This window comes from Triticum urartu, unplaced genomic scaffold, assembly GCF_003073215.2.
Source record: "Triticum urartu cultivar G1812 unplaced genomic scaffold, Tu2.1 TuUngrouped_contig_31, whole genome shotgun sequence".
In the NCBI taxonomy this organism is placed as follows: Eukaryota; Viridiplantae; Streptophyta; class Magnoliopsida; order Poales; family Poaceae; genus Triticum; species Triticum urartu.
In genome coordinates, this window is record NW_024113618.1 from 20,900 (window position 1) to 41,798 (window position 20,899).

The window sequence follows — 20,899 nt, forward strand, 5'->3', positions numbered from 1 at the left end:
CGACTAGAGCCGGGTTGATCCTACATGCTCACGTAGCATGCCTTCTCGTGCATCAAATTCGTGTTGCAGATAAAGAAGTTTGTCGATTTTTCCAACGTATTAAAGACAGTACAAGTAATACTGTTTGAATGGTGGTTTTGATGAATAAACATGAATGTTTATATCGTGGTTACGGGAACGCAAATAGATGCGAAATATTTTCCTCCCCCAACCGGCCTAGAAACCCTAGCCGCCATCAGCGGAGTCCAACGTTCCGGTGCCGTTTTTCGGCGGCTCCTCTCCGCCAACAATCTTTAGGATCGTGTAGCTTTAGGTTTTACGACCTAGTAGCTTAGGTTTTAGACGTCTTGGCTTTGGCGGTAGCAACGACGATGCCAAATAAAGAAGCTCTAGATACTTTCCCGACGAGGTAATCGGCTTTATGGTCGGTGATGGATTTGAGAACTAGTCTTTTTAAGAGAAGATGTCACGGGGATGACATAATGGGCTTTTATGGCGACTGCTCTAAATGGCATCACCGCCGGCAGTCACCCAGCAGTCGACTTCTCGTCGATGGCCTCGCGACAGAAGCGTACAACACTCTCGTCCATTGCGGCGAAAGCCTGGTCGGTCCTACATGCCCAGGTAGCATTGGCTCACGACGTTGGATGGCAGGCCACCGACTAGAGCCAGGTTGATCCTACATGCCCATGTATCATGCCTTCTCGTGCATCAAATTCATGTTGCAGATAAAGAAGTTTGTCGATTTTCCCAATGTATTAGAGACAATATAAGTAATACTGTCTTAATGGTGGCTTTGATGAATAAACATGAATGTTCATATCATGGTTACGGGAACACAAATAGATGTGAAAAGTTTTCCTCCCCCAACCGGCCTAGAAACCCTAGCCGCCACCAGCGGAGTCCAATGTTCCGGTGTCGTTTTCCAGCGGCTCCTCTCCGCCAACGGTCTTTAGGATCATGTAGCTTTAGGTTTTACGGCCTAGTAGCTTAGGTTTTAGACGTCTTGGCTTCGGCGGCAGCACGACGACACCAAATAAAGAAGCTCTGGATGTTTTCCCGACAAGGTAATCGACTTTATGGTCGATGATGAATTTGAGAACTAGTCTTTTTAAGAGGAGATGTCACGGCGATGACGTAATGGGCTTTTATGGTCCATCGATGGATTTGAGAATTAGTCTTTTTAAGAGGAGATGTCACGGCGATGATGTAATCGGCTTTATAGTTGGTGATGGATGATACGTCCATTTTGCATCATGTTTACGCACTGTTATTTATAATGTTTTATGCATAATAATGCTTTTTGGAGTAATTCTAATGTTTTTTCTCTCATAATTTGTAAGGTACACACAAAGAGGGAGAATTCCGGCAGCTGGAAATCTGGACCTGAAAAAGCTACGTCAAGCTACCTATTCTGCACAACTCCAAATGAGCTGAAACTTCACGAGGAATTTTTATGGAATAAATAAGAAATATTGGAGCAAATAACTACCGGAGGGGGGCCACCTGGTGAGCACAAGACACCAGGGCGCGCCTGGGCCCCAAGCGCGCACTGGTGGGTTATGCTCAGCCCAGCCCACCTCCGGTGCCCATCTTCTGGTATATAAGTCATTTTGACCTAGAAAAAAAATAAGGGAAGGACTTTCGGGATGAAGCGCCGCCGTCTCGAGGCGGAACTTGGGCAAGAGCACTTTTGCCCTCTGGCGGAGCGATTCCGCCGGGGGAACTTCCCTCCCGGAGAAGGAAATCATCATCATCATCATCACCAATAACTCTCCCATCTTGGGGAGGGCAATCTCCATCAACATCTTCAATAGCATCATCTCCTCTCAAATCCTAGTTCATCTCTTGTGTTCAATCTTTGTACCGGAACTATAGGTTGGTACTTGTGGGTGACTAGTAGTGTTGATTACATCTTGTAGTTGAGTACTATATGGTTTATTTGGTGGAAGATTATATGTTCAGATCCAATATGCTTTTTAATACCCCTCTGATATTTTGAGCATGATTATCATTTGTGAGTAGTTACTTTTTTTCTTGAGGTCATGGGAGAAATCTTGTTGCAAGTAATCATGTGAACTTGATATATGTTTGATATTTTGATGGTATGTATGTTGTGATTCCCTTAGTGGTGTCATGTGAACGTAGACTACATGACACTTCACCATATTTGGGCCTAAGGGAATGCATTGTGGAGTAGTTATTAGATGATGGGTTGCGAGAGTGACAGAAGCTTAAACCCTAGTTTATGCGCTATTCCGTAAGGAACCGATTGGATCCAAAAGTTTAATGCTATGGTTAGATTTTATTCTTAATACTTTTCTCATAGTTGCGGATGCTTGCGAGGGGGTTAATCATAAGTAGGAGGTTTGTTTAAGTAAGAACGACACCTAAGCACTGATCCACCCACATATCAAATTATCAAAGTAGTGAACACAAATCAAACCAACATGATGAAAGTGACTAGATGAAATTCCCGTGTACCCTCAAGAACACTTTGCTTATCATAAGAGACCGTTTTGGCATGTCTTTTGCCTCAAAAGGATTGGGCTACATTTCTGCACTTTTGTTACTATTATCGTTACTTGCTCGTTACAAATTATCTTGCTATCAAACTACTCTTTACTTATAATTTCAGTGCTTGCAGAGAATACCTTGCTGAAAACCATTTGTCATTTCCTTCTGCTCCTTGTTGGGTTTGAGACTCTTACTTATCGAAAGGACTACGATTGATCCCCTATACTTGTGGGTCATCAAGGCTCTTTTCTGGTGCCGTTGCCGGGGAGTGAAGCGCTCTTGGTTAGTGGAAATTGGTAAGGAAAAATTATTACTACGTGCTAAAATTTATTGTTACTTGTTACTATGGAAAACAATCCTTTGAGGGGTTTGTTCGGTGTATCTTCACCTCGACCGGAACCACAATTAATCACCCCTCAACCTACTGCACCTACTAAAAATATTGAATATAAAATTCCTTCGGGTATGATAGAACAACTGGTAGCTAATCCTTATGCAGGAGATGGAACAGAACATCCCGATATGCACTTGATATATGTGGAAGAAATTTGTGGATTGTTTAAACTTGCAGGTTTACCTAGAGATGAAGTTAAGAAGAAGTTTTTCCTTTTATCTTTGAAGGGAAAATCATTGGCATGGTATAGGCTATGCGATAATATTGGATCTTGGAATTGGAATCGATTGAAATTGGAGTTTCAGCAAAAAAAAATCCTATGCATCTAGTTCATCGTGGTCGGAATTATATATATAAATTTTGGCCTCGTGAAGGAAAAAGTATCGCTCTAGCTTGGGGGAGGCTTAAGTCAATGTTATATTCATGCCCTAATTATGAGCTCTCGAAGGAAATTATCATTCAGAATTTTTATGCTCGGCTTTTTCATGATGATCGATCCATGCTTGGTACTTCTTGTACTGGTTCCTTTATGAAGAAAATTATTGAATTCCGGTGGGATCTTTTGGAAAGAATTAAGTGCAACTCTGAAGATTGGGAACTCGACGAAGGTAAAGAGTCAGGTATTAAGCTTAAGTTTGATTGTGTTAAATCTTTTATGAATATCGATGCTTTTCAAAAGTTTAGCACTAAATATGGACTTGACTCTGAGATAGTAGCCTCCTTTTGTGAATCCTTTGCTACTCATGTTGATCTCCCTAAAGAGAAGTGGTTCAAATATCACCCACATATTAAACAAGAAATTAAAGAACCAGTAATAGCCAAAGAGGAAACTATAATCTATAATGTTGATATAGTTGTTCCTACTGTTTATATTGAAAAAACACCTTTTCCTATTAGGATACAGGAACATGCTAAAGTTTCAACTGTGGTCAATAAAAGTTATATTAGAACACCTAAACCAGCTAAACAAATCAACGTAGAGCCTAGTGTTGCTATGGTTAAGGATCTCCTGGTTGAAGATATAGCTGGGCATGTTATTTACTTCTGTGATGAAGATGCTAGAATTGCCAAACCCGATGAAAAAGATAAACACATACATGTTGTTGGCATGCCTGTTGTCTCAGTTAAAATAGGAGATCACTGTTATCATGGTTTATGTGACATAGGTGCTAGCGTGAGTGCTATTCCTTTTACCTTATATCAAGAAATTATGAATGATATAACACTTGCTGAAATAGAAGACATATATAGATGTTACTATTAAACTTGCTAATAGAGACACCATCACAACACTTGGGATTGTTAGGGATGTTGAAGTCTTGTGTGGGACAATAAAATACCCTACTAATTTTCTTGTTCTTGGTTCCCCACAAGATGACTTTTGTCCCGTTATCTTTGGTAGGCCTTTCTTGAACACCGTTAATGCTAAAATAGATTGTGAGAAACAAACTGTCGGTGTTAGCTTTGGTGATGAGTCTCATGAATTTAATTTTTCCAAGTTTAGTAGAAAACCTCATAAAAAATTACCTAGTAAGGATGAAATTATTGGTCTTGCTTCTATTGCTATGCCTCCTACTGATCCTTTAGAACAATATTTGCTAGACCATGAAAATGATATGCATATGCATGAAAGAAATGAAATAGATAAGATTTTCTTTGAACAACGTCCTCTGCTTAAACACAATTTGCCTATTGAAACTCTAGGAGGTCCTCGGTGATCTTGTGTTTGAATTAAAACAATTTCCAGACACTTTTGAAGTATGCTTATCTTGACAAAAAGAAGATATATCCTATTATTATTAGTGCTAACCTTTCAGAACATGAAGAAGAAAGATTATTGAAAGTTCTAAGGAAGCAGCGAGCTGCTATTGGATATAATCTTGATGATCTTAAGGGCATTAGTCCCACTCTATGTTAGCACAAGATTAATATGGAACTTGAAGCTAAACCTGTTGTTGATCACCAACGTCGGTTAAATCCGAAAATGAAAGAAGTGGTAAGAACGGAAATATTGGAACTTCCGGAAGCAGGTATAATGTATCCTATAGCTGATAGTAGATGGGTAAGTCATGTTCATTGTGTCCCTAAGAAGGGAGGTATTACTGTTGTTCCTAATGATAAGAATGAACTTATTCCATAAAGAATTGTTACTGGCTATAGGATGGTAATTGATTTTAGAAAATTAAACAAAGCAACTAGAAAAGATCATTACCCTCTACCATTTATTGATCAAATGCTATAAATATTATCTAAGCACACACATTTTTTGCTTCCTTGATGGATATTCTGGTTTTTTCACAAATACTTGTTTCTCAACGTGATCAAGAAAAGACCATTTTTACTTGCCCTTTTGGAACTTATGCTTATAGACATATGCCTTTTGGTTTATGCAATGCTAATACGTCTCCAACGTATCTACTTTTCCTAATGCTTTTCCTCTTGTTTTGGACTCTAATTAGCATGATTTGAATGAAACTAACCCCAGACCGACACTGTTTTCAGCAGAACTACCATGGTGTTGTTTTCGTGCAGAAATAAAAGTTCTCAGAATGGAACGAAACTTTGCAAGGATTTTTTATATCAATAAAGAGAATTTCTGGAGCCAAGATCCACTGGAGGGGGCACCTGGATGGGCACAACCCACCTGGGCGCGAGGCGCGCCCAGGTGGGTTGTGCCCACCTGGTGGCCCCATAGACCCTGAAACCGATGCTGTAAAATCCTATTTTTCCAAAAAATCAGGGAGAAAGAATTATCGTGATCCATGAGACGGAGCCATCGTCACCTCTTGTTCTTCATCGGGAGGCCAGATCCGGAGTCCGTTTGGGGGCTCCAGAGAGAGGGGGTCTTCGTTCTTCGTCATCACCAACCCTTCTTCATTGCCAATTCCATGATGCTCCCCACCGGGAGTGAGTAATTCCTTCGTAGGTTCGCTGGTCGGTGAGGAGTTGGATGAGATTCATCATGTAATCTAGTTAGTTTTGTTAGGGCTTGATCCCTAGTATCCACTATGTTATGAGATTGATGTTGCTATGACTTTGCCATGCTTAATGCTTATCACTTTGGGCTTGGGTGCCATGATGTAACGCCCTCGATGCGGCTATATCTCCCACGTGTCGAGGCACGACTTAGAGGCATAACTGCATTGAAAGCAATGTCGCAAGTTAGGCAATCATCACAACATCCCATGTAATATATAGATAATAAAAGGGGAGATAACATAGTTGGCTTACACTCGCCATGTCAATCAAGTACATAAATAACATTACATCATTCAAGCACTCATGGCCCGACTACGGCGCCAAAATAAAAGATAACCCAACATGCGACACGGTCCCGATCACCCCCAACTGGGCACCACTACTGATCATCAGGAAAGGAAACATAGTATCGTTGAGAGTCCTCGTCGAATTCCCACTTGAGCTCAAGCGCGCCACCTGGAGCGGAAACATCAGGCCCTGCATCTGGTGTAATAGTAATCTGTGAGCCACAGGGACTCAGCAATCTCGCACCCTCGCGATCAAGACTATTTAAGCTTATAGGTAAGGCAAGGTAAAATATGGTGGAGCTGCAGCAAGCGACTAGCATATATGGTGGCTAACCTGTTCGCAAGAGAGAGCGAGAAGAGGAGGCAAAGCGCGAGCGAGAAAACTAGAGAGCAACCTGCGCAAGCATTACTCCAACACCGTGTCCACGTCCCGGACTCCGCCGAGAAGAGGCCATCACGGTAACACACTCAGTTGATTCATTTTAATTAATTTAAGGTTCAAGTTATCTACAACCGGACATTAACAAATTCCCATCTGCCCATAACCGCGGGCACGGCTTTCGAAAGTTCAAATCCCCGCAGGGGAGTCCCAACTTAGCCCATGACAAGCTCTCACGGTCAACGAAGGAATAGACCTCCTCCCGAGACGTTCCGATCAGACTCGGTACCTCGGTTCTTCAAGACACTTCGACAGGTTAAAACAAATCCAGCAACACCGCCCGAATGTGCCAACAAATCCCGATAGGAGCTGCACATATCTCTTTCTCAGGGCACACTCAGATTGTCCTAGGTACGGGTAGGCCAGCCCAGAGTTGCCCTTGGTGGCCACCGGCAGCTGACAGGTGGACCAACACTCAGAGGAGCACTGGCCCGGGGGGGTTTAAAAATAAGATGACCCTCGGGCTCCGGAAACCCAAGGGAAAAAGAGGCTAGGTGGCAAATGGTAAAACCAAGGTTGGGCATTGCTGGAAAAGCTTTAATCAAGGAGAACTATCAAGGGGTTCCCATTATAACCCAACCGCGTAAGGAACGCAAAATCCGGGAACATAACACCGATATGACGGAAACTAGGGCGGCAAGAGTGGAACAAAACACTAGGCGAGAGGCCGAGCCTTCCACCCTTTACCAAGTATATAGATGCATTAAGATAACAATATAATATAATGATATCCCAACAAGTAAATAAATGTTCCAACAAGGAACGGTCTCCAATCTTCACCTGCAACTAGCAACGCTATAAGAGGGGCTGAGCAAAGCGGTAACATAGCCAATCAACGGTTTGCTAGGACATGGTGGGTTAGAGGTTTGACATGGCAATTTGGGAGGCTTTAAAACAAGTGGTAGGCATCGTAGCATTGGCATAGCAAAAGAGCGAGCATCTAGCAAAGCAAAGATAGTAGTGATTTCGAGGGTATGATCATCTTGCCTGCAAAGTGGTTAGAGTTGACTGGATCCTCGAAAGCAAACTCAACGGGCTCCTCGTTAGCGAACTCGTCTCCCAGATCTACCCAAACAAGACAAACAAGCAACAAGGACACAATCAAGCATGTGCAAGGATCAAACAATATGATGCAAGGATGGTATGCTATGCGGGATGCGATGCGGGATGCATATGCAAGATTTGACAAGGGATGCATGAACCTGGACTCAACTTGGGAATCCAAGTGTGCCACTGGAAAGATGAGATGAAATCGCTTGAAAACGATATAAAGAACGCCGGAATCGGAGTTACGGTTGTGGAAATGGCAAGCAATTCAAATATGATCACATTCTGCGATTTACAGCAAGTAGCCATATAAATGCAATGAGATGAACAAGCTACAACACCCAAACATGACAACAAAATACATGGCAGGAATGCATTCATGATGCTTAACAAAAGTCTAGCACTGAGCTACGGCCAATTCATCCATTAACAGGTTCAAACAAGCATGGCAAAAATGCATATGGCAAACAGATTTCAGACTTAGTGAAATTAACACTTGTCTGGAATTTCAGATCAGGTAGCACACTTCGGAGCAACAAAACTATATGCTACAGGACCTGAACATGGCAAAGTAAAGCATGGCATGGAGCTACTCAAAGAGCTTAACAAAAGTCCCTTAGTGACCTTGAGCCAAAAGGGATCAGAAAATACAATTGCAAGCATGTGAACATGGCAAAAATATAAACAGATCACAGACTTTGTGAAAACTGGAGCATGCTGAAACATATATCAAGTAGGCATGTTTACGAGCTCGATGCACTCACTACGGGGCAAGTCATGGCAAAATAAGCATACATCCATCAAGAATACACAAAATACAAGCTAGACATGGCAAGAACAATAGGATAGCATGCATGGATCAACTACAACATCCTTGGCAAAATCGCTAACAAGTAGACAATCTGCCCAGATTCACGAAGTAGCAAAAGTAGAGCTCGATTGACTCAAGCTAGGTTGCTCCATAATTGCAAACAAAGACATGGATGGATAGAGCACTATAAGATTAACAAAACATCCTTACTGATCATCCTTAAAAGAGGCACGGATCACTAGGAAACAACATGAACATATGGCCATATGAGATAAACAGGTCAAGGACTTAGTGGAAATGCTAAGTCCCTGAAATCAGAATTTCCATGTGCCTCACTTTGCAAGCTTGTGCTAGTCACCACACACATCACAAAAATACATGGGTTGCACCTCTAGAAAGATGGAAAATCCCTTAGCAAAACATATGCAGAGCTCATGGGCATATCATGCACACATTAATCATGGCAAAAATGACAAATAACTAAATGGAGCAGCAGATCTGACAATTATCTCAAGTAGCACTCTTCTACCAGCATTTCGGGCATCAAGATGAACTCAAATGAAAATGATGCAATGGAATGAAATGATGTGCTCTCTGAGAGGAACAATTTGATATGCTATATGCCCAAAACGGAGCTACGGATGCAAAGTTATAGCACAATGAACAGGGCAACATGAACTAGGGTTTCGGGAGAAAGTCAACCCGAGTTTGAATCTAGATCTGAGATCTGCACGGTTCCCGATGCAGATCGCCGGAGTATTGTTCACCGGCGGGGAGGAAGCTCGCCGGAGCACGACGGGGAGGCGGGGGCCGGTGTGGGCGCGGCCGGCGACGAGGCTGGGGAGGCGCGGCGGCGGCGGTGCTGCTCCGGTGGCGGAGCTCCGCAAGGGCGGCGGTGCGGCTCCGGGTGGCGGAGCTCACCGGACGGGAGGCCGGCGCGGCGGCGCGGCGATCCAGCGTCGAAGGAGACTGCCGACTCGGGCGGGGAAGGGCAGGCGCGGGCGGCGTGGAGGGCAACGGGCCCGTGGGCCGGACGCGGGCTCCCCGGGCCGCGGCGAGTGGCGGCGGCGAGGCGACACTTCGCGCCGCCGCCCCGGTCCACTAGCTGCGCGCCACGTGTCGCCTCGCCGCCGCCACCCGCCGTGGCCCAGAGAGCCCGCGTCCGGCCCCCGGGCCCGTTGCCCTCCGCGCCGCCCGCGCCTGCCCTTCCCCGCCCGAGACGGCAGTCTCCTTCGACGCCGGATCGCCGCGCCGTTGCGCCGGCCTCCCGTTCGGTGAGCTCCGCCACCCGGAGCCGCACCGCCGCCCACGCGGAGCTCCGCCACCGGAGCCGCACCGCCGCCGCCGCGCCTCCCCAGCCTCGTCGCCGACCGCGCCCACACCGGCCCCCGCCTCCCCGCCGTGCTCCGGCGAGCTTCCTCCCCGCCGGTGAACAGTACTCCGGCGAGCCGCATCGGGAACCGTGCAGATCTCAGATCTAGATTCAAACTCGGGTTGACTCTCTCCCGAAACCCTAGTTCATATTGCCCTGTTCATCGTGTTATAACTTTGCATCTGTAGCTTCGTTTTGGGCATATAGCATATCAAATTGTTCGCCTCAGAGAGCACATCATTTCATTCCATTGCATCATTTTCATTTGAGTTCATCTTGATGCCCGAAATGCTGGTAGAAGAGTGCTACTTGAGATAATTGTCAGATCTGCTGCTCCATTTAGTTATTTGTCATTTTTGCCATGATTAATGTGTGCATGATATGCCCATGAGCTCTGCATATGTTTTGCTAAGGGATTTTCCATCTTTCCATAGGTGCAACCCATGTATTTTTGTGATGTGTGTGGTGACTAGCACAAGCTTGCAAAGTGAGGCACTTGGAAATTCTGATTTCAGGGACTTAGCATTTCCACTAAGTCCTTGACATGTTTATCTCATATGGCCATATGTTCATGTTGTTTCCTAGTGATCCGTGCCTCTTTTAAGGATGATCAGTAAGGATGTTTTGTTAATCTTGTAGTGCTCTATCCATCCATGTCTTTGTTTGCAATTATGGAGCAACCTATCTTGAGTCAATCGAGCTCTACTTTTGCTACTTTGTGAATCTAGGCAGATTGTCTACTTGTTAGCGATTTTGCTAAGGATGTTGCAGTTGATCCGTGCATGCTATGCTATTGTTCTTGCCATTTCTAGCTTGCATTTTGTGTATTCTTGATGGATGTATGCTTAGCTTTCCATGACTTGCCCCGTAGTGAGTGCATCGAGCTCGTAAACATGCCTACTTGATATCTGTTTCAGCATGCTCCAGTTTTCACTAAGTCTGTGATCTGTTTATGTTTTTGCCATGTTCACATGCTTGCAATTGTATTTTCTGATCCCTTTTGGCTCAAGGTCACTAAGGGACTTTTGTTAAGCTCTTTGAGTAGCTCCATGCCATGCTTTACTTTGCCATGTTCAGGTCCTGTAGCATATAGTTTTGTTGCTCCGAAGTGTGCTACCTGATCTGAAATTCTAGACAAGTGTTAATTTCACTAAGTCTGAAATCTGTTTGCCATATGCATTTTTGCCATGCTTGTTTGAACCTGTTAATGGATGAATTAGCCGTAGCTCAGTGCTAGACTTTTGTTAAGCATCATGAATGCATTCCTGCCATGTATTTTGTTGTCATGTTTGGGTGTTGCAACTTGTTCATCTCATTGCATTTAGATGGCTACTTGCTGTAAATCGCAGAACGTGATCATATTTGAATTGCTTGCCATTTCCAAACCGTAACTCCGATTCCGGCGTTCTTTATATCGTTTTCAAGCGATTTCATCTCATCTTTCCAGTGGCACACTTGGATTCCCAAGTTGAGGCCAGGTTCATGCATCCCTTGTCAAATCTTGCATATGCATCCCGCGTCGCATCCCGCATAGCATACCATCCTTGCATCATATTGTTTGATCCTTGCACGTGCTTGATTGTGTCCTTGTTGCTTGTTTGTCTTGTTTGGGTAGAGCCGGGAGGCGAGTTCGCTAACGAGGAGCCCGTTGAGTTTGCTTTCGAGGATCCAGTCAACTCTGACCACTTTGCAGGCAAGATGATCATACCCTCGAAATCACTACTATCTTTGCTTTGCTAGATGCTCGCTCTTTTGCTATGCCAATGCTACGATGCCTACCACTTGTTTTAAAGCCTCCCAAATTGCCATGTCAAACCTCTAACCCACCATGTCCTAGCAAACCGTTGATTGGCTATGTTACCGCTTTGCTCAGCCCCTCTTATAGCGTTGCTAGTTGCAGGTGAAGATTGGAGACCGTTCCTTGTTGGAACATTTATTTACTTGTTGGGATATCATTATATTATATTGTTATCTTAATGCATCTATATACTTGGTAAAGGGTGGAAGGCTCGGCCTCTCGCCTAGTGTTTTGTTCCACTCTTGCCGCCCTAGTTTCCGTCATATCGGTGTTATGTTCCCGGATTTTGCGTTCCTTACGCGGTTGGGTTATAATGGGAACCCCTTGATAGTTCTCCTTGATTAAAGCTTTTCCAGCAATGTTTTACCATTTGCCACCTAGCCTCTTTTTCCCTTGGGTTTCCGGAGCCCGAGGGTCATCTTATTTTAAACCCCCCCGGGCCAGTGCTCCTCTGAGTGTTGGTCCACCTGTCAGCTGCCGGTGGCCACCAGGGGCAACTCTGGGCTGGCCTACCCGTACCTAGGACAATCTGAGTGTGCCTTGAGAAGAGATATGTGCAGCTCCTATCGGGATTTGTTGGCACATTCGGGCGGTGTTGCTGGATTTGTTTTAACCTGTCGAAGTGTCTTGAAGAACCGAGGTACCAAGTCTGATCGGAACGTCTCGGGAGGAGGTCTATTCCTTCATTGACCGTGAGAGCTTGTCATGGGCTAAGTTGGGACTCCCCTGCAGGGATTTGAACTTTCGAAAGCCGTGCCCGCGGTTATGGGCAGATGGGAATTTGTTAATGTCCGGTTGTAGATAACTTGAACCTTAAATTAATTAAAATGAATCAACTGAGTGTGTTACCGTGATGGCCTCTTCTCGGCGGAGTCCGGGAAGTGGACACGGTGTTGGAGCAATGCTTGCGTAGGTTGCTCTCTAGTTTTCTCGCTCGCGCTCTGCCTCCTCTTCTCGCTCTCTCTTGCGAACAGGTTAGCCACCGTGAGAGCTTGTCATGGGCTAAGTTGGGACTCCCCTGCAGGGATTTGAACTTTCGAAAGCCGTGCCCGCTGTTATGGGCAGATGGGAATTTGTTAATGTCCGGTTGTAGATAACTTGAACCTTAAATTAATTAAAATGAATCAACTGAGTGTGTTACCGTGATGGCCTCTTCTCGGCGGAGTCCGGGAAGTGGACACGGTGTTGGAGCAATGCTTGCGTAGGTTGCTCTCTAGTTTTCTCGCTCGCGCTTTGCCTCCTCTTCTCGCTCTCTCTTGCGAACAGGTTAGCCACCATATATGCTAGTCGCTTGCTGCAGCTCCACCATATTTTACCTTGCCTTACCTATAAGCTTAAATAGTCTTGATCGCGAGGGTGCGAGATTGCTGAGTCCCTGTGGCTCACAGATTACTATTACACCAGATGCAGGGCCTGATGTTTCCGCTCTAGGTGACGCGCTTGAGATCAAGTGGGAGTTCGACGAGGACTCTCAACGATACTATGTTACCTTTCCTGATGATCAGTAGTGGTGCCCAGTTGGGGGTGATTGGGACCGTGTCGCATGTTGGGTTATCTTTTATTTTGGCGCCGTAGTCGGGCCATGAGTGCTTGAATGATGTAATGTTATTTATGTACTTGATTGACATGGCGAGTGTAAGCCAACTATGTTATCTCCCCTTTTATTATCTATATATTACATGGGATGTTGTGATGATTGCCTAACTTGCGACATTGCTTTCAATGCGGTTATGCCTCTAAGTCGTGCCTCGACACGTGGGAGATATAGCTGCATCGAGGGCGTTACACATGATTTCATATCTGAATCGTTTATGTTATCACCATTATATCCATGTTCTAGATCCGATCTTGCAAGTTATAGTCACCTACTACGTGTTATGATCTGGCAACCCCGGAGTGACAATAGCCGAGACCACTCCTGGTGATGACTGTAGTTTGAGGACTTCATGTATTCACCGTGTGTTAATGCTTTGTTCCGGTTCTCTATTAAAAGGAGACCTTAATATCCCTTAGTTTCCAATTGGACCCCGCTGCCACGGGAGGGTAGGACAAAAGATGGCATGCAAGTTCTTTCCATAAGCATGTATGACTATTTACGGAATACATGCATATATTATATTTATGAACTGGAGCTAGTGCCGTATTGCCCTAGGTTATGACTGTCACATGATGAATATCATCCAACAAATTACTGATCCAATGCCTACGAATTTATCTTATATTGTTCTTGCTAAGTTATTACTGCTATCATTACTGTCATATTTGCTACAAAGCTACTGCTATCAGTGTTACCGTTACTATTACTGTTGTCACTATTACCAAAACTATCATATTACTTTGCTACTAATACATCTCCAATGTATATATAATTTATGAAGTATTCATGCCGTTATATGATCATTCTTGGATGTTTTACAATCATTTTATAGCAACTTTATATCACTTTTTGGGACTAACCTATTGACCCAGTGCCTAGTGTCAGTTGCTGTTTTTTGCTTGTTTTTACATCGCAGGGAATCAATATCAAATAGAGTCCAGACGCCATGAAACTTTTTGGAGATTTTTTATGGACCAGAACACCCAGGATGGGCCAGAGAAGCACCTGGGGGGTGCCCCGAGTGGGGCACAACCCACCAGGGCGCGCCTGGAGGCCCAGGCGCGCCCAGGTGGGTTGTGCCCACCTCGGTGGCCTCTCGCACCCCCTCTTTACCCTAGATCAGAAGTTCCGCCGCCGCTAGGCTCTCTAGCCACCGAAAACCAATCTAGACCCATTCCGTCACCTTGCCTGAGGGGGGAAATCATCTCCGGTGGCCATCTTCATCATCTCAGCGGCCACCACGATGAGGAGGGAGTAGTCCACCCTCGGGGCTGAGGGTTTGTACCAGTATCTATGTGTTTAATCTCTCTCTCTCTCTCGTGTTCTTGAGATGTCACGATCTTGATGTATCGTGGGCTTTGTTAATATAGTCGGATCATATGGTGTCTTCCCCTCTCTATCTTGTTGTGATGAATTGAGTTTTTCCCTTTGAGATTTCGTTGTTATTGGATTGAATACTTTTATGGATTTGAGAACACTTGATATATGTCTTGCAATTGAATACTCGTGGTGACAATGGGTTATCGTATTGATTCACTTGATATATGTGTTGGCACTCAACTTGCGGATTCCCGAGGTGACATTGGGATAATCTATGCATAGGGGTTGATGCACGTTCTTGTCTTTGTTTCTCTGGTAGAAATCTTAGGGAACACTTTGAAGTTCTTTGTGTTGGATTGAATATTATGAATCTGAATTTGCTTTGGTGTTATTTTAGTACGAACTCTTGGTTAGATCGATTAGAAAGAATAGCTTCGTGTTATTTTAGTACGAACTCTAGGATAGATTGACCGGAAAGAATAGCTTTGAGGTGGTTTCGTACCCTACAAAAAATTCCGTCTTATGTTCTCCGCTAGATAGGAACTTTGGACTGATTCTTCATTGCACATTGAGGGATGGTTATATGATCCAATTATATTAGCATTATTGAGAGATTGCACTAGCAAAAGTACGGACCCTAGGCCTCATTTTCAAGCATTGTAATACCATTTTGTGCTTGTTTACTATTTGCTACCTTGCTGTTTTTATTTATTCAGATTATAAAAATATATTTCTACCATCAGTATTACACTTTTATCGCCATCTCTTCGTCGAACTATTTCCGTTCTCATTAAAGGGTGATGCTAAAGCTTGGTACAATACTCTTGCTCCTGGTTGTGTGCGTAGTCCCTAGGATATGATTTATTACTTCTCTGAAAAATATTTCCCTGCTCGTAAGAAACAAGCTGCATTACAGGAAATATTTAACTTTGTGCAAATGAAAGAAGAGAATCTCCCACAAGCTTGGGGAAGCTTTGCCAGTTACTTAATGCTTTGCGTGATCATCCTCTTAAGAAAAATGAAATACTTGATATCTTCTATAATGGACTAACTGATGCTTCTAGGAATTTTCAAGATAATTGTGCTGGTTGTGTTTTCAGGTAACAAACTATTGGTCAAGCTGAAGAATTATTGAATAACATATTGAAAAACTATGATGATTGGACTCTTCCTGAACCACTGCCTAAACCCACTCTAAAGAATAGAGGTATATTATATCTCAATCCTGAAGATATGCAAGAGGCAAAGAAATCTATGAAGGAAAAATGTATTAAAGCTGAGGTTGTCAAGAATTTACCTTCTATTGAAGAAATACATGGGCTTGATACACCACCACTGCCTAGTGCCTAAGGTGGTAGGGGTAAATTCTCTAATGAAGTTCAGTGATAATGACAATCCTCACAATATGCACCCTATCCAATGCCTTTATGAGTTTGAAAACTACATTAGAAAACAAGATCACTTCAATGCAAATGTTATGAAACAATTGAAATACAATTCTGATATGATTGCTCGCTTGAGTGACTTGTTATTTAGAATCTCAAATGATGTTAGAGGTGTTGGAAGGCATGCTTCTATGGTTCAAACCCAGTTAGAACAAGTTGCTAAATCTCAAAGAGAGTTGCTAGATGAAATGAACAATAACATACATGACTTTGCTGTTAGAGTAGCAACTAGAGGAGGTAAAATGACTCAGGAACCATTTTATCCTGAAGGACACCCAAAAACAATTGAACAAGACTCTCAAAGAGCTAACACTGATGCACCTAGTCCTTCTAAAAATAAAAAGAAGAAGAAAAATAATAGGACTTCACATGCTTCTAGTGAACCTGAAGTAGAAAAACCTCCTGATAATGATAATGAAATTTCTATCTCTGATGCTGAAACTGAACCTGGTAGTGAACACTCACCTTCTGATAATGAAAAAGATAATGATGATGTTCATGAAGACACTCAACCAAATAATGAAGAACCATACAATGATGTTGAGATAGAACCTAAAGTTGATCTTGAAGGAAATATGTGTAACATCCCAAATTTTCAATTTGGAATGTTATACACTAGATCATATGCATATCATATTTTCTTGCATTTTGGTTGATCCTAGAAATTTCACGCAACTCAAGGACCCTCGGAGAGAGTTGGAGATTTCGTTATTTTCATATTTGAGAGTTTTCTCGAATTTTGAAAATAGGATCATTTGATTTATTTATTTTATCTTCAATAATTTTTCCGGTGTCAAAATATATGAGAGAGGGAATAATATGACTTTCCCAAATTTAGGAAAAAAATGAAGATATAATAAATAGATCAATTTTTGTTTTCCGGTGTTTATTTGCAGTTTATTTGGATAGGGAAAAATGCGCGTTTTCGAAAATTGCATTTTAGGTCCGGAGAAAAGTTCATTTTGTTCGGCTCATTTTTAGGAGTCGGGGAAAATTTACTTTAAATTTTTCGTAGTTCGTTTAGATCTCTTTTTTTTTCTGCGCGAGAACCAGTTAAAAAAAATCAAAGTCCAGCGCCTTGGGACAAAGGCCCAGCCGGCCAAGGCCACCGCCCCCAGGGAGCCACGCGCGCCTAGCGCTGGCGCAGGAGGCCGCCGCCTCGCCTCTTGCTCTAAACCGAATCCTAGTAGGACTTTTGTCCTACTTCCGTATATTCCTTTTCTATTTCTAGATCTTTTCCTTTCCTTTTTTTCTATTCCTATTCCTAGTCTAATTCTTGTCCCCTACCCCAAGTAAACCTCCTCCTCACCCATATAAATACTCAAGCACCCCCCCCCTCTAAATCATCAAACCAAAGCCTAGAGCTACACCCCGCCCCGCGCCGCGCCGCCCTAAGCCGCCGCCCTAAGCCGCCGCCGCCACGCCCACGCCGCCGCCCACGCCCACGCCGCCGGAGCCCCTCGCCGGAGACCTCGCCGGAGGTAGCCCCGCACTACATCTATTCTTTTTCTCGGATCGTTTTCTTCTAATCGTTCTGATTCTTTTCTTCTCTAAACCGTTCCGGTTTTCTAGATCGTTTTTTCGTTCGGTTTTCTTCTCCGAAACCCTAGATCGGATTCGTTTTCTTCTCCGATTTAGTTGCCTTTGGACCGTTCGCCGGACCGTTCGTCCTAACGAACGTGATCACCGGATTCTTCTAGGTTAACGACGTCCGTTCGTTTAACCGTTCTTCTTTTTCTTTTCGTCGGATTTATTCCGCGATCGCGATCTCAGATCCGATCTTCTTTCTAGTCTTTCTTTTCGCTCGTTTATCGGAATCAGGTGATTCAAGCGCTTGGAGTTTCATCTCGAAACCGCCGTTCCGTCTAATCAACTTGAACAAGCTTTTGCTACAGTAAAATTTTGACCTAGATTCAACTTGCTAGAACCGAGTTGTTTTCTTCCGCCGTTTGTTTTCCGCCGTTTGTTCGGTTCGTTCTTTCTTTGCAGCCGGAGTTCTTAAGTTGAACTATCTGGTTCGATCTCTTGTTTGAGTTTTACCTGTGCATTAGATGAGTACTTATTGTATGCTTGTTGTTTGTCTGCGATAGATTACCCGGATTGCGCCGCCTGTTACTTCGAAACCCTAGGACTCGCAGATCATCAGCAAGGCAAGTAACACTTTGATCATACCTTTTCTACAACCCATGTTTTATTGCATTAGATCAATCCTCACACATTGCATGATTAAGATCTAATTAAATTGTGGGATGGGAAGTAGATGAGGTAGTACCTATTACCTGTATTATTATGAAACCTTTGGGAGTTATTCTACGTTTGCTTATATTGCCATGCTATGCTAGTAGACGTGGATTGGGTGAGTGATATCCATGACAGATGTGAGATTGATAATTTTAATGGTTTATCTAAGGTGGCAACTTAAACACACATCTGGGTGGATTGAGGCACCTGATGTCTATCAGGACTTGCCTGTTTTCTTTTGGACCGCCACCCAGGCTCAAAGGGATCATAAGATCTTTCATGCTAGAAACTTCCGTGTGCAGCCACATGCTACTATGGGCTCTGGCATAGTTGACTAAGTTATGCGAACTCTTACGGGGTGGACTAGCAGATGTAGGGGAAGTAGGTGTACCGGTCTACCCCACATGTAAGGTGCTAGCGCTAAGACTATGTCTCGGTCATCCGTTTCTCAAACACCATGTAGTACGAGAAAACAAACGGAGGCGATCGAGTCATGTGGGGAAAAGTTCGCAAACCTCTGCAGAGTGTACAAACTAATCATGATTAGCCGTGTCCCCGGTTATGGACATCTTGAGTATCTAGTACTTGAATATCATTGTGAATCTCAACATGTTACTCTAATTAATTTTGATGGGTTTAATGATTACTTTTAATTGGGATCGGAATGCTGTCAACCATTCTCGATGTTTAACAACCACCATGATAGTTAAATAAATTTATTCCTTTGCAGTAGGGAAAAACTGGCTTTACGCAAAACTGTAACCATAGAGCTTTCCACCAGCCATATATGCATATAGTATAGCTGTTTCATTCCATTACTCTCTATGTGTTACTTTGCCAGCATATTCCATGTGCTGACCCGTTTTCGGGCTGCAACGTTAATGTTGCAGACTTTTCAGACGACGATTGAGGTGTTTTAGGTCGTGGTTCTATACTCAGTGATGCCGCTGGAGTTGATGGACCCATTTATCTTCCGAGTCTTCCGCTGTTATCGATATTAGATGGCCTTCAGCCATATTTATTGTAATAAGTTCTTTTTGAGCCATCGATGTAATAAGTGTGTGATTGCAACTCTGCTATAAAACCTCGATGTACTGTGTGGTGTCAGCATTACTGATCCAGGGATGACACCGTAGCATAGTAGACGTGATCCATTCGGGTCAGGTCGCTACAGAGATGGTATCAGAGCACACGCTGACTGTAGGACACGACCACTAAGTTAAAGCCATAGATCACCCTTCTCTTCTCATTTTCTAACTCCTCATCTTTTCTACTCTATTAGGATGACGCACACGAAGATTAAGTACGCTCAACCGGATGAAGGCACACCATTTGGATTTCACCTGAAGGAAGTCACCAAGTAGCTGAACATTGGATTAGCAAGCTTCACGGGAACCTTCAACGCCACTCTGCCTGAAGAGGAGCGCTGGAAGATTCAAGCTCACGTTCCGGGAAGAACATTCGTGCCAATCACGAAGCCCATAGATATTGTTTTCAATGCACCAACCTGGAGTCTAGGAAGGAGCATGGCAGCTCATATCACCATAGGACGCATTGGAGAAGTTTACCAAGAAGACCTCAAGGACACTATCTACCAGATTTGCGGACGCCGGGATGAACAATGGGAGTTAGTCAGCACCAAGAAGGATAGATCCATTGCATCTTTCATCCAGGAGTTAAACCAGCACATTCGACGCCACGAGAACCAGATGTGCAATGATATGGTAGAGTTGAAGAATGCGAAGGCAAGGATCATCGAGCTAGAAGGAGAACTGAAGTCTACACGCAAGGACTACATGGACGAGATCGTAGCTCTAGCAAGGCACAATTGCGATCTTAAGCAGGAGATTGAAGAACTCAAGAGCAAGTTAGCATCCCAGGAGGACGACGAGTATGTCACATGTCCGGACAACTACATCATCATCGACGACACCGATTCGGATCCAAGTGAACCCGACTTTGAAGACGAAGCTGGAGCAGACATCATGGAGTCTTCCACCGGTTCAAATTTCTAGATGACCACCAGATAGTAGTAGTATTCCCCCATGTAAACATTATAGTCGAGCACTTTTGCGATAGTTTTAGACCGTTTGTAAGCCCTTGTTTGATTGATTGAAGTGATTTTCTGTGCATTTGCTCATGTGCATATGGGTAGTGTTTTCCCTTTAGACCCCCTCTATTCTTATATCTCGTCTTTTCTAAACCCTCAGATGCCTCCGAGACGTGACAATGGATTTCCACCGGAGCTCACTCAGTTAATCCAGCAGCAGAATCAATTGATGCAGATGTTAGTTCAGAACCAACAGAACAACAACCCACCACCACCACCACCACCTGTTGACCACTTAGCCCGTTTCCTTAGGCTGAATCCGCCGGTGTTTTCCAGTAGCACCGAGCCAATAGTAGCAGACGATTGGCTCCGCAAGATAGGAAGGGAGTTGACCACTGCAGGATGCACGGATGGTGAGAAAGTGAAGTTTGCCGCTCACCAGCTTGACGGACCCGCGGCAGCATGGTGGGAGAATTTCACAGCCACTTACCCAGTTGACACTGTCACATGGGATCAGTTTCAGCAAGCTTTCCGCACTGCCCATGTTTCAACAGGAGCTATGGCCATAAAGAAGCGTGAGTTTCGCAACTTACGCCAAGGAG